Below are 13205 nucleotides of genomic sequence, written 5' to 3'. Positions count from 1 at the left end.
TTTTTCAGTCAGTCTAGACAGCGCATATGGAATTAGATTTTTCTAGAAAACCTTATATAGATCGCTCAAAGTTAGTTATTATTATATACAATTCCTCACTATTCATATTATAATAAAGCAGATAAAATGAGCAATTTGTAGAAAGTTGTTTTTTCATACGGAATGGTCAAAATTTTGTAATTACTTTTAAAATCTATAGAAGGCCCGCTTTTGTCTGCTGGAAATAATCAAGACCTTATCTCTTTCCGATAAACATAACACTCTTTATGATTTTCTTTCTTGATTTTCCTGTCTATTTTTGATAAACATAAATCCTTCGATAATTTTCCTGAAGCAAATAATAAAGATCCTTTCGACAATGTTATGACCCCACATTATTAGGTATCTTCTTTTCAGTTTTTATTCTAACTTTTTAAGGCTCAAAACTTTTCTAATTAAGATTAAAATATACAAGTTGAAGAATCTACAGCTCACAAAGACGAAAATTTCGAGAGATTTTAATGTGAGTTTCACCTGATTTCATCTATGAAATATAGTTGAGCTTATGACTATATCTTTAGACTTTCAATAGAGTGGTATGAAGATATGTTTTTACATTTTCCATTATAATTAGCTTTAAGCATGCTAAAACTAAATACAATTACTTTAAAATATAATATATCAAAGCTATAGCTTTGATATACTATACTTTAATGGATATAACAGATCCATAAAAGTACAAATCTTTTCATATTACTTATAGCAGTCCGAATATACCGTTCAATTTTATCTTTTAAATTTTTTCTTTCAAATTTTCTGCAGGTGTCTCTTTTCTTTGTTTATTTTGATCTTAAGTCTTCAACAATACACGCCATAAGTATTAACTGCAGGTGTTCCACTTAATGACGAATTACTTCTGATAAGAATTAAACTACAATTATTGATAATTACACTTCTGAATGAATTGCTGCTTGCATTAAACAAATATGAAGAACTAATGGTATGGGATTGAAAGAATTTTATGAATTAATATGAATTTATGGAAATGATAGGAAAATCATCCATATTCCTGTCAGACATAATACTCGTAACATGAAACTATGTAACATGGATAGGTCTAAACAGATTTTGAATATCCCCAAATGTTTTCAAGAAGTATATTTTTCTTTTGCTAAGTATCAAAAAAATATTTTATTGTTCAAATGAAACTGTTAGAAAGGGAGTAAGGAGTTTCAATAAAAAAATCAGGTATATATATCTGATCAGGTCAAAGTACACCAAAATTTTTAGTGGCTTCTGCTTTTCGCAAAAACCTCTTATAAAAGCAAAGTGCGATTACACATTAAATGTAGAAATAATACTAAAGCTGTGTGAATCGGAACTCAAAATTTAATATCATATTCATTATTCTCCAGAAGAACTACATTTCGCACATTCCAGGGTAAATTTATTTACAAGTTCTTAGAGTTTATATCCATTTTTAAGATGTCAGACAAAAAAGGTGATGCACCATTACGTGCATGATCCTAAATTCCTTGAAATATATGTACTATTAATGGTGAAAATTTGGAGAATATATAAATATTTGGCTAGGAACTATATCCTTTAAAACCGAAAAGTTTTTCTAAAGTTAGTATATATACATTCCTTTAATTAAATGCATTAAATCATAATCAAGCAAGTGCCAAAACCATCAGAAACTTTTTCGAAATAATAAATAATAAAATTTTAAACTGCAATAATTATTTTGATGTCATATTTCTCTTAATATTGATATTGAATTAATATGTCAACCGATTATTATCAATTGGGTAATTTGATATAGCAAGTTTCAAGAAAATGATAAAACTATGAAGCAGTTGGAAAACGTTTAGTTTTGAACACCATCATGATCTATAATCCATAATAAGAATTCAATTTTAACTTATTGTGTCAGTAAAATTGACTATTCCATAAAATTAAAAAAGAACTTGTCAAAAATTGAAAAAAAAAGGAATGAAATTCATTAAAAGATTTAAATTATTTATAATAGACACAAAATCAAGATACAAAATAAACTCGCCGGATTCTCTTTTTATTTATTGATATTTTATAAGCAACATATCGAAATCCTCTTTGAGCTTTGTGATATTCCATTTATATTTATCATATGACCTATTATAAAATTGCTCCATTTTATGATTTTTCTAAAGTTTTACTACACATCTATTTATACTTACAGTTAGAAACGTCAAAAGCTTTTTATATCAATAACTTTTTATAAGAATTTTGCATGAATTTTGTATGAAAAATTACACATAAGGCTGATTTCACTGTAGTTGCACTTAAGTCATGCTTAAGTCATCATTTTTACTTATTTAATTTATTCTTACATTAATTTAGAGACTTCAATAACGATTATGAAATCCGCACCTATTATTGCAGATTTATCGATTTAATTGCAAACGCCTTAATAATTTTCTCAAAAGTCCTTTAATTAAGATCAAGTATTGTCTTTGCTTATATATTATATAAAGATCGTAATATTACGCTATTGTAAATTTATCTATACAAAGACCGTTTCTGATTCTTCACTTCACTAATTCATGACCGTATTAAATGTAGAATTTCTATATAACTAAGTGTCATCATATAACACAACCATTTAAAATTCTGCGTTAGTACAATTTATTGTGACTGCATCCATATAGTGAGTTTAGCAAGGTTCAAAACCGTGCCAATTCACAATTTTTAAGAAAACGAAAAACGGGAGAAATTATTTTTTTATGATAACCTTTTCGATAATAAAGTGCGATACTATGAAATAAAAAAAACTATATATATATATATCATAATAAAATATGATTCAATATAATTATTGAATAATAATATACAATACTAATATACAATATAACTTAGAAGTTATTTAATATTATTTAAACTTTTTTATACTAATATAGTATGATTAAATATTTTTTCCAAAAAAAATTTATAAAATATGTTATAATTATTAAATTAAGAATTTGTTAAGTTAAAAAATCTGTTTTTCTGCACTAGTGACGGAGCCAAAGATGGCTGTAAGGATATAGACATCATTTGGCAATATAATCAACAAAGAATTTACACTACAAAAAAATTAATTTTTTAAATATTTATTTAAAAATACGTATAATACAAACGATTACGGTAATATAATTAAATTTTGTAAAAATGGTCTACACACTATAAAGTTTTTCAATGTCAAATTTATGTATCTGTATTATAATATATTATAAAAGAAATAATAAATAATAAATAAATACTGCATATATTTGTTAATGAAGTAATTACAAATTTTCATTATATATAATTATATTATTATATTTCATTACACTTCATTATTATATTTTATTATAATTGTGATAATACAGTGTTAAAACCAAATTTTCACTGAGAAAAAAAGAACTCTTATGTAACTCTAATATAATCTAATTGGAAATGCTATAACAAAAGTTGTGAAATGAAACAAAAGTTGTTAATTAACAAATCAACGTGTAATAGTAATGTTCCCATTGCCTTTAATAAGCAGTTTATAAAACATATTTGACGCATAAAATAAAATGTAAATAGAAAAACAAACAAATAAGAAGGAAAAATTTTTTAAAAGGTTTGTTTTTTATAAATAAATATATATAATATTGTTTGCAATTTCCACGTTTTCCATCATGAATAATTTAATTTCTGCTAACAATACAAAACTGAATGCCATCTGCAAAAAATTGACTGAACTTTCTAATACATAAAAACTCTTTTAACTTAAACTTTATTTCAAGTTATGCCAATGTAATCAACCAAATCTGCAGTGGGAACGTGGTATAGTATTAACGTGTATTCTTATCAAATAATTGTAATGCTATTATTAAATAAAATGTATTAATAAAATTTGTAGATTTTAAGCAAATATATTATTGATTTACAATAAACAATAAATACATTTTTTAAACTTGTCTCATATATTAAATAATTGTTTCTATACTATAAATAAGTTAATCAAAAATATACCACTCATCAATGATATATATAGTTTAGTTTATTTTAAAATACTAGTTATTTACATATACTTAATATAAACACATTTTCTATTATGAGATTATAAAATATTGTTTAAAATTGGTCGAAAATTTCTTATTGACTGAAGTCAACCTTTTTTCCAATAAAAACTTATCTGAAAGTCTATTGTGAATGGTTGGTGAAACAAATGGAATTGAATTTTTGACAATTCCATTTTTCTTGCGTTCGCTGCTTGTTAATGCAGTTCAGTGTGAAATTTGTTTAAGATCGTATGTGTGCGGACGCGTTCGTTGTGCTTGTGTGGGTTGATTATATTTATTAATGAATATAATAATAATTAATGTAAACAAAAAATTTAATTAATTAGTCAAACAAAAAATTCAATGCGGCCGGTGCAATATAATTAAGAAATTTCTAAATTATTTTCGTGTTTACGCCAATTAAAAATTTCAAGTGCAGACGTTCCTTTATTCTTCTATTGTGGTTTTGCCTTTTTTGTTGTATCAATTCTTTTTTCCCTTGAATTTCTTTTTACGTTGCGTACTTAGAATCCCTACGGCAGGCATTTAGCAACATTCAAAAGTATCCTTGTCAAAGCAGGATGGCAACATGCCAGGCAAGGATGCGCTTTAAAAATTAATGTTTTTATGTGGCTAAAAACAAAACAGAGGCGATGTGGAAGAGCGTCTCGTGCCGAGTTTTGATTTACATGTGATTTATTTATGTTTTCGTGCTCGAAATACTTGCATGCAAATGCATTTCAAAAGTGTTTTAAATAAAATTCTAAATAGAAATTGATTTACAAAATAAAATAAATGCAATCTCGTGTGTAAAAGAAGTGTTCTCCTTCGCTCCTTTTGACAACAATTTTTTGCAAATTCTTTCTGCATTTAAGGGTGTCTCAAAATTTTGTGGGGTGATGCACAACCACCAAAATTAAATACGCGTGGATATCATATGATGATGCCAACCAACAACACCAATAACAATGACAACAACAACAACAAATATGCCTTATTTACTTAAATAGGCATTGCTCATCAGCAATAAATTCGTGGAATTTTGTTAGGCGAAGTCTTTGAATGTAAGTGAACATTTTTATTATTAAAAATTTAGTTTAGTTTAGTTTTAAGGACATTGACCGACAGTGGTGTAGATCCACTCCCATGAAAAGAATAGTGGCCTAAGCCGCTACGGAAGATACTCTAATTAGAATTTACGATCCTATAGTTTTTATGTTGGTTCCAATTAGGTTTCTTATGTTGTGCCGGTTACAGCTTTTGATATACCTATTTTGATATCGTATTATGATACGATATTATCCTGGAGATAAACAAAAATCCGATAATACATGGGTTTATTTATTTAAACCCTAGAACAATGTTACTAGAACTGCTTGTAAGGGTACAAGAGTAATAAAACTTTCTATAAAACTATCTATATTCAGGACAATTATCATAATATTAAAAATCCGGTAATACATGGGTTCATATATTTAAACCCTAGAACAATGTTACTAGGGGTGGCTATAGAAGTCTGGTAAATAAACCAATGGGACCCACGCTTACAAGAGTTACCACATAAAACTTTCTATATTCGGGACAATTATTATAATATTAATTATAATTTTCAAACTTATTATACATTAAACAAGCATTAAATTTTATTTTATTTTAGCAATTTAATTTATTTTAATATTTTAGTGCTTAGTTTATTCCGTGAGAAAAACTTAATAAATACAATTTTCCACAAAACCAAAATAACTTCTAATCCATTTTATAATACAATAAAATATAACAAATATAATGTTATATGGCTGTGAACCATATAAATTTCTAATGTAGTTCGTAATAGTTACGTCGCGTTGAACCCGGCTTATTTCGGCTATGATTTAGCGATTCAGTGCAATAATACGGTTCGTTATAAAATTAACTAAAAAGTTGGAGAGTCTATTCTAAAATCGGTTCAGCATAGGACTAGTTTACAAACGTGCTAATAACTAATAAAACCAATACTTGAATTTGTTCAGTAGCTTCAATTTTTCAAGTATTATTGTTGATTAAAATCGTAAGTTACCAGGCATTTAAAATTTTAAAGGAATACTGGTACAACAAACCATCTCAAGGAATTTTCAAATTACAGATTAGGTAATAAATTTTCGTCTTATGCCTGGAAGAACACTTTTTTTTATGAAAATTCGGTTTTGTTCTAGTAGTAGAAAGTAGTAACTAGACCGAATGATATTAGTCCCGAAAAACGAACGAATCCCTTAACGAGGAACATTTTGTTGGGTTTTATTCAAAAGACTGATTGTCTTCTCTTTGGTTAAACATATAACTAGACCGAGTGTTATTGATCTGAATAAATATACGAATCCCTTAAAGTAGGACATTGTTTTGTGGTTCATTTGAAGGACTTGTCTTTAGTTTGATTGACTATAACTAAACCGAGTGTTTTTGGTTCGATATATATACGAATACGCTATACCCTTAGCGTGCGACATTCTGTTTGGGTTTATTTCAAGAACTGATTGTCTTTTGTTCGATAAAACAATCACATATAACTAACTGTAACTATAACACAGAAGACTTACTTTAGTCACAATACTTTGCGACATTTTTCCATATAATATTTTTTTATATTATTCTCTTCTATGTTTATCTGCTATATCTGTCTCTTCTATCTATAATATCTATTTGACATTTCCTATAAGACTTCTGCTTGATTCACATAGTATCGTTAGGGTCCAATAGAGTTGTATGTGGCGTACAAGCAACTAAATTAGCCTATCCATAAGCACATTCAACCTAACATTGACTTAAAGGCTAGCTAGTTAGTATGTACTGTAAGAATTTAAGGGATCTTAAGCCAAAGCGAAACGCACAACCAACCACACCTGTGTATTTGTTACGAACAAAGTTCGCCACTTTTTTTATTTCGTTTCTATCAAATACACAGGTGACTAATTGCACCTTAAGACCTTAATAATAAATATAAACATAACTATTTTTTTAAATACATGTCTAAGTTGTCATCGTAATATTCTCGTAAATAGAAATACTCATCACAAATTTTGATCTCACATTCTCGCTATTAACTAATCATCCAGTTATTCTTATAAAAACTTATTCCTAGTTGGATTCCGTTTCTGCAAAAACTTTGAAAACTTTTTTGATATTAGCTTAAGTCAGGTCCCTAGGATTATTGAAGAACAGCTAACTCTAAGCAGGGTAACTGCTCTCTGTCTTCAAGGAGCAGTCCTTGAATATGCTATTCGTTATTATGTGGGTGAAAGATAATGATAACAAATCGTAAAAAAGAAAGTATGGCTGGTTGTGCCACACTCTATGCAAACTTTTCAGCTCAATCGATCATGACGCTCTAGTATCGAATTCGCAAGGAAGAAGAAAGAGTGGTCGAGCAAAAACTATATGGAGAAGGACAATTAACAGAGAGTCGGGCAAATCTTTGAGTGAACTAAGAGCTATAGCGCGTGATAGAAATAATTGAAAATCTTTAGTATTTATATTAACTTCTTGAATTTATATTTTTGAGCATGTAAATAATAGTAATAATAAAGGGTATTGGTGCTCCAGTCAAGTCAAAGTTTTCCAATCTGTTAACTGTTTTTGTTATTAATAAATCATTGTCAATCAATAACATTGCATAATTTTCCCTATATGTACAAATGGCAAGACGCAATTTGCTGGAATATTGTAGACTGAATCCATAAAAAACAAGAAATTACGATTTTCTCTAAAAACCTGACCTAGTCTTTACCAAGTACAGCTCAATTGCAAATCAAATGCATACTTCAGACTGTTATTTTTGTTATTAAAAAATATAATTTATTTTACGATTTGTTTACTTACTAAATAAATCGTGGGCTCATATATCTACTCTTGTATATGAATTTAATGTTGAAAAATTGCTATTATTATTTACTTTTATGGCGTTGAAAGCATAAAAATGAATACTCATAAAATCCCACCAAAAAAAAGTACTTCAGAGATCTTAAAGAAAAATAAATAAATTCTTCATAGAAGTTAGTACCCCGACATATTCGCTTATTAAAACATTACTAAGGTAATAAAGGTAATAAATTGAAATTATTCATAATAGAGTATTTTCATAGCAAAGCCCGCCATTACCGACTTAAATAAGTTATATCAACACCGAGGCAATATTCGCTCAACTAAGTATCTTGACAATTTATTTCTATTTGAAGGCATACGTACACCTATAGGAGAGAGAAATTTCTATTTCTGTAAAAGTCATTAGCCGGCTTTCATATTTTCAATCTCATAAGTACGTAGTTAAAGTATTTTCCTTTTACTTTATGACTTTTGACAATGTGGAAGTAACGTAAACATTCGAAGAAATGAAAGAAAAGGTCTACGATATTTACGAGCTGCTGGTAATGTGTACTTAAAGCTTTAGGTGCACTCCGAGTAGTAATATAGTAGGTACTACCTTCACTATGTTCGTGTTTTTTTTTTCCAACATTTTTTTATTGATTTTTATTTTATTTTATTTTTTTTTTTTTTTTGAATTTCTATTCCACTGTGTGTGTACTTATAGTAAAAAACTTACTACAGTGAAATTAAAGAAAAAAAAAGTAAAAATAAAAATAAAAATTAATATAAAAATAGTGAAGTTTATGAAGTGAGCTTCTCACAGGCTTGTATGTTTAGCGGTAAGCGGTGAGCGGTGAGACACAGCCGGCTGTGTCTGGTACTCCTCATGCACGTTGAGTGCAAGCAAATGTGAAAACAGAAATGAAATGTGAAAAATAATAATAAAAAAATGAATTTCTATGTTAAGGTTGCTAAGGTACCAGTTATAGATATTTTTAGTAATGATAATATCAGTAATACACGCTATACACACGAGAGTTTTGTTTTTAATAGCAGCTGTCAAAAATTTGTAAAGTGACAGCTATGAAATACCTGTTCACACGATATATCATTGTAATTTGCTTGATAAATGGAAAAATAGTTATACTTAAATTTTAAAAATGTCTGACATTACATCAAATAAATAGTTTAAATATCGATATTTCAGACTTCAATACAAAAATAAATTAAACAAAAAAGATAGAATTGAGATAATTAAAAGAATTAATATATTTGAATATATATAAGAAAACATATATGTCTAATATTATAGATATAACAGTTTTATAATGTAATTGTTTTATAAATATTAAATACTTTTATTTGTGACCAAAAATTATTTTTATAATAATTTGTTATCGGGCTAATTGGTCAAATTTGAATATAAATAAAATGACACTAATTTATTATTTATATTTAAAAATCGTTTATATATAGTTTATATATAGTATAAACGATTTTTAAATATAAATAATAAATTAGTGTCATTTTATTTATATTCAAATTTGACCAATTAGCCCGATAACAAATTATTATAGTAATAGTTTTATTTAATTTTATATAAAAGTTTTATTTATACTATGTTCAGACAGCCAAATTTCCTTAATTTCGTAAAAATGAAATTAAGTTAATTGAAATTAATAATTTAAAATAGAGTAAAAAATGATAATTCACATACCTGAAATCTACTAAAGCTAATAAAACGACTGAATCCCATCCTTTATAGTTATAATACTCAACTTTTAAAATTTCTCAGACACAAATGGTGTTTGGAGCATTTAATTTTTAACATTCGAGTTGTAAACAAAAAGCATGATTTTCTTAATTTAGTTGAAATCATATGTTTTTTGTTTACAATTCGAATGTTAAAAATTACATGTTCCAAAGACCATATGTATCTAGGAAATTTTAAAAGTTGAGTATTATAACTATAAAGTATGGGATTTAGTAGTTTTATTAGCTTTCAGGTATGTGAATTATTATTTTTCACTCTATTTTAAATTAATTAACAGTTACAGTTTTTTTTCTCTATATTCAAATTTAAAAATTTGCACTACTTTCAAAATATTTTTCCTGTTTTATTAAATGACAATTAATCATTGACAATTATATAAAAAAAATGTTACTTATTCGTTATCTCAACATTATCTTTTGCTTAAAATTTTTCTTACGCATAGTTGCATTTGAAATGTTCTGTAATTTTACTCTTCGTTTCAACGAAATTAAGGCAATTTTCCTTAATTTCGTTCCAACCTTAAAACTGAATTTTATGTGGAAAAAAACAACTTAATTTCGCTGAAACGAAGATGAAATTATGTTTTTAGTGAAATTAAGGTGTGTCTGAACATAGTATTATTCTTTAAAACTACTTAGTATAGCATAATTTTATACTGTACAATACTGTATTACTGTGAGTTGTCCAAATTGATATCAACTTGATTGTTTTTTCATACTATTTTGTTACTTTTTGGTTGTACTAAAAAGTTATTATTTTTTATGGATATGGAAAAATATTCATATATCCTCCCAAAAGGCATAAATTCTGCATTGAATACTGAGCAACACTGTTTTGACCAACGTGTCTAAGCATACAAAGTCTCGTCACCGAAAGTCATTTAACAGGTTTGAGACGAAACATTTCTTGATCATTAAGAAAAAACCGTATATAAGGATAGGACATCTACATAAAAAAATATTTAATATTTTTTCATTAATTTAAGTTTCAGAAAACGCAATTATGTTTTTGTATTCAATTAAATATAGTAGATCGCATCAAACCTAACCGGTTCATACTACCTTTCCAGTTAGTAATATGAGTATATAAGTTAGGTATGGTTGAAGTAGAGGCTTTCTGCCCGAAGTAATTTATGTAAAATTTATAAATATCAAATACTTGTTATATATTAAATCAAGAATACAAATAAACTTTTAGGCTAAATTACTTTTTAATTCAAAAGTTTAGAAATGAGCTTTTATATTTTTTTCTTTTTTCGTATCCAATTTTCTTTGATATTACTATAAGTTTTGTAAAAAAAACATATTTTTTAAACAACATTAAGTAACAGAAAACAGATTAATTAAAAAAAATAATAGCAAATAAAAATAATAATTATTTATTCGTAACTATTTATAGTCACCATTATTCATTCATTCACTATACATTTTTTAGATATCCTTAAGGATATCTTAAAAAATCATATGTGGCAGTCCTATAATAATTTTAATTACCTATTATCTTATAAAAAATAGTTACTAATTATTTAAAAATTTCTATGTCACACACCTTATTAATGTAAAGCAATTTGCTTCAATCACAACCAAGTCGAACAATCTCAGGCAAACCCTAAGAGCAACGATTTAAAATGAACATAACAATTTAGTACTGGTTCATGGCTATGCCGTCATATACTTCTATATATTATTATAATATATATACATATTTATATGCCTACATACAGATGAAAATATGATGGAGTACCCGACAATGTAACAATAACAGAGCAAGTGGCGTGGATTTGAGTAGAGTGGAGGAGCTACAATCACAAAGGCAAAACTAATTTTTGGTCGGTCTAAACTTGTAGAAATGTTTTCAGTGGAAAATGTGAAATTAGGTGCGGTGAAGTTTGTTAGCTTGCGAAAAATAAATAAAAAGTTAAATTAAAAATTTTATTATTTAAATTAATTTTTTTCATTAAAAAGAAAGGGTCATAGAAATATTTTTCTTTTAATTCAATAAAGAGTCATTGAGTTGCATAAAATTGGCCAATATTCTAGGAAACGGAATTAATGATACTTTAATTGTATACTTCAGTATCATTCAATATAATAAATTTTTAAGGAATTATCTAATTTGTAAAGAATATCATTTCACATATATAGATTTCAACTATTGATCTATAAAAGTCAAACATCACATTCCATTAATCAAGAGATGATATTTATTATATTTATTTTTTTATGAAAAAGAAATAATATTTGGGTTTTAAATTTATCTTAGGAGTGAGAAAGTAAGATAATCAGAATAAGCATTGATACTTTTTAGGAGTATCAATCTATAATGTTAAAAAATACAAAAATTCGGGAAATATATATGAAACAACTCAATAGGAAGTTTTTCCGTATGCAGAATATTAAAAGAAAATATCTGAGTTGGTGAGTTATCTATGTGTGAGCGACAACATATATTCATAACACTTTTTATGCCCTAAGTTTTACGACGAATCCTTATAAGTTTTCCTCTTTAAGATTACAGATTGCCAACACTTTTTCTACAGACTATTCAATATCACTTTCTTATAATGTTCATGTTGAGACTTTTTCGAGTTAGTGCATCTGGGCACTTTTACTCTGTGATAGCTGGAAGGTTTCTGCAGAGTCCCACCAATGTCACAGATTAATTTGTGTATTCCTCATAAGCTTCATAATTATTCAATGACTGATCTATGATTTGCATACCGCCCGTCTGGTTAGTGATTACTCTGAGATTAGATAGTGCTACGTAGGACAGCTTGTCGGTTTTTTCGAATATCTTCAGTGCTCCGTCCCTTATGTACTTTTTGACCGGGTCTATTTTCAGGTCACTTAGCATGTCATTTGTGTGGATGTACCATGGCACTTTGAAGAGTCTTCAGAGAACCTGACTTTGAGTCTTATAATAAATCATTATTAATTTATTTCCTCTTGTATGCTACTTATCAATCATTTTTTTTTTTGCAGACCATTCAGTAACACCTTATTTTGTAATTTTTATAATGACTCATTACTAGTTCACAAAACTTTATGTGCTACTTATCAATGCAAAGTAACACTTTGTTATTTTCCAATTTTTTTGATGATTCGTTCTTAGTTTTCTTACGTTTTTATGCTACTTAACAGCACTTTTTTATAAACAAATCATCTACTCAATAAACAAATAAGCCGTAAAATAGCTGATTATGAGCTTATTATGTTGCGTTATTTTGTTACGTTTCTCATGTATACCACCGATATGCTATGTTTATAATTAATTATAGAAATCATATTTGTAGACCACAGCGCCTGTAGTCATTGTAATTATTCTAATATACTTCTGAATTTATTATTTATTTTTACTAATAAATAAATTCTTTTGCAAATACGAATAATAATTACTACCGCACTATTTTTGATTACTTTACTTACCATAGCAATAAGGCAAAGTAAATTTATTCAACAAATCTGCAATATACATAAACCGAGTTAAAATAGCTGAAAAAGCAATTCATTCATATCGTTTCGAAGAATTCAGAATGAATCAGAGCCAAACCATTGATGCTACTCGAA

General features: G+C 27.1%; 1 protein-coding gene across 1 annotated transcript in view; it reads left to right on the top strand.

The window, feature by feature from the left end:
• The first annotated feature begins 4845 nt into the window (after window positions 1-4845).
• Window positions 4846-13205, top strand: part of LOC119673899 — a 98926-nt gene continuing 90566 nt past the window's right edge. The window contains exon 1 of the mRNA XM_038085005.1: window positions 4846-5092. The gene's annotated coding sequence lies outside the window, so the exon portion shown is untranslated. The remainder of the gene's footprint in view (window positions 5093-13205) is intronic.

Source organism: Teleopsis dalmanni, chromosome 2, assembly GCF_002237135.1.
Source record: "Teleopsis dalmanni isolate 2A chromosome 2, ASM223713v2, whole genome shotgun sequence".
Lineage (NCBI taxonomy): Eukaryota > Metazoa > Arthropoda > Insecta > Diptera > Diopsidae > Teleopsis > Teleopsis dalmanni.
This window is presented reverse-complemented; position numbering and strand designations above follow the sequence as displayed.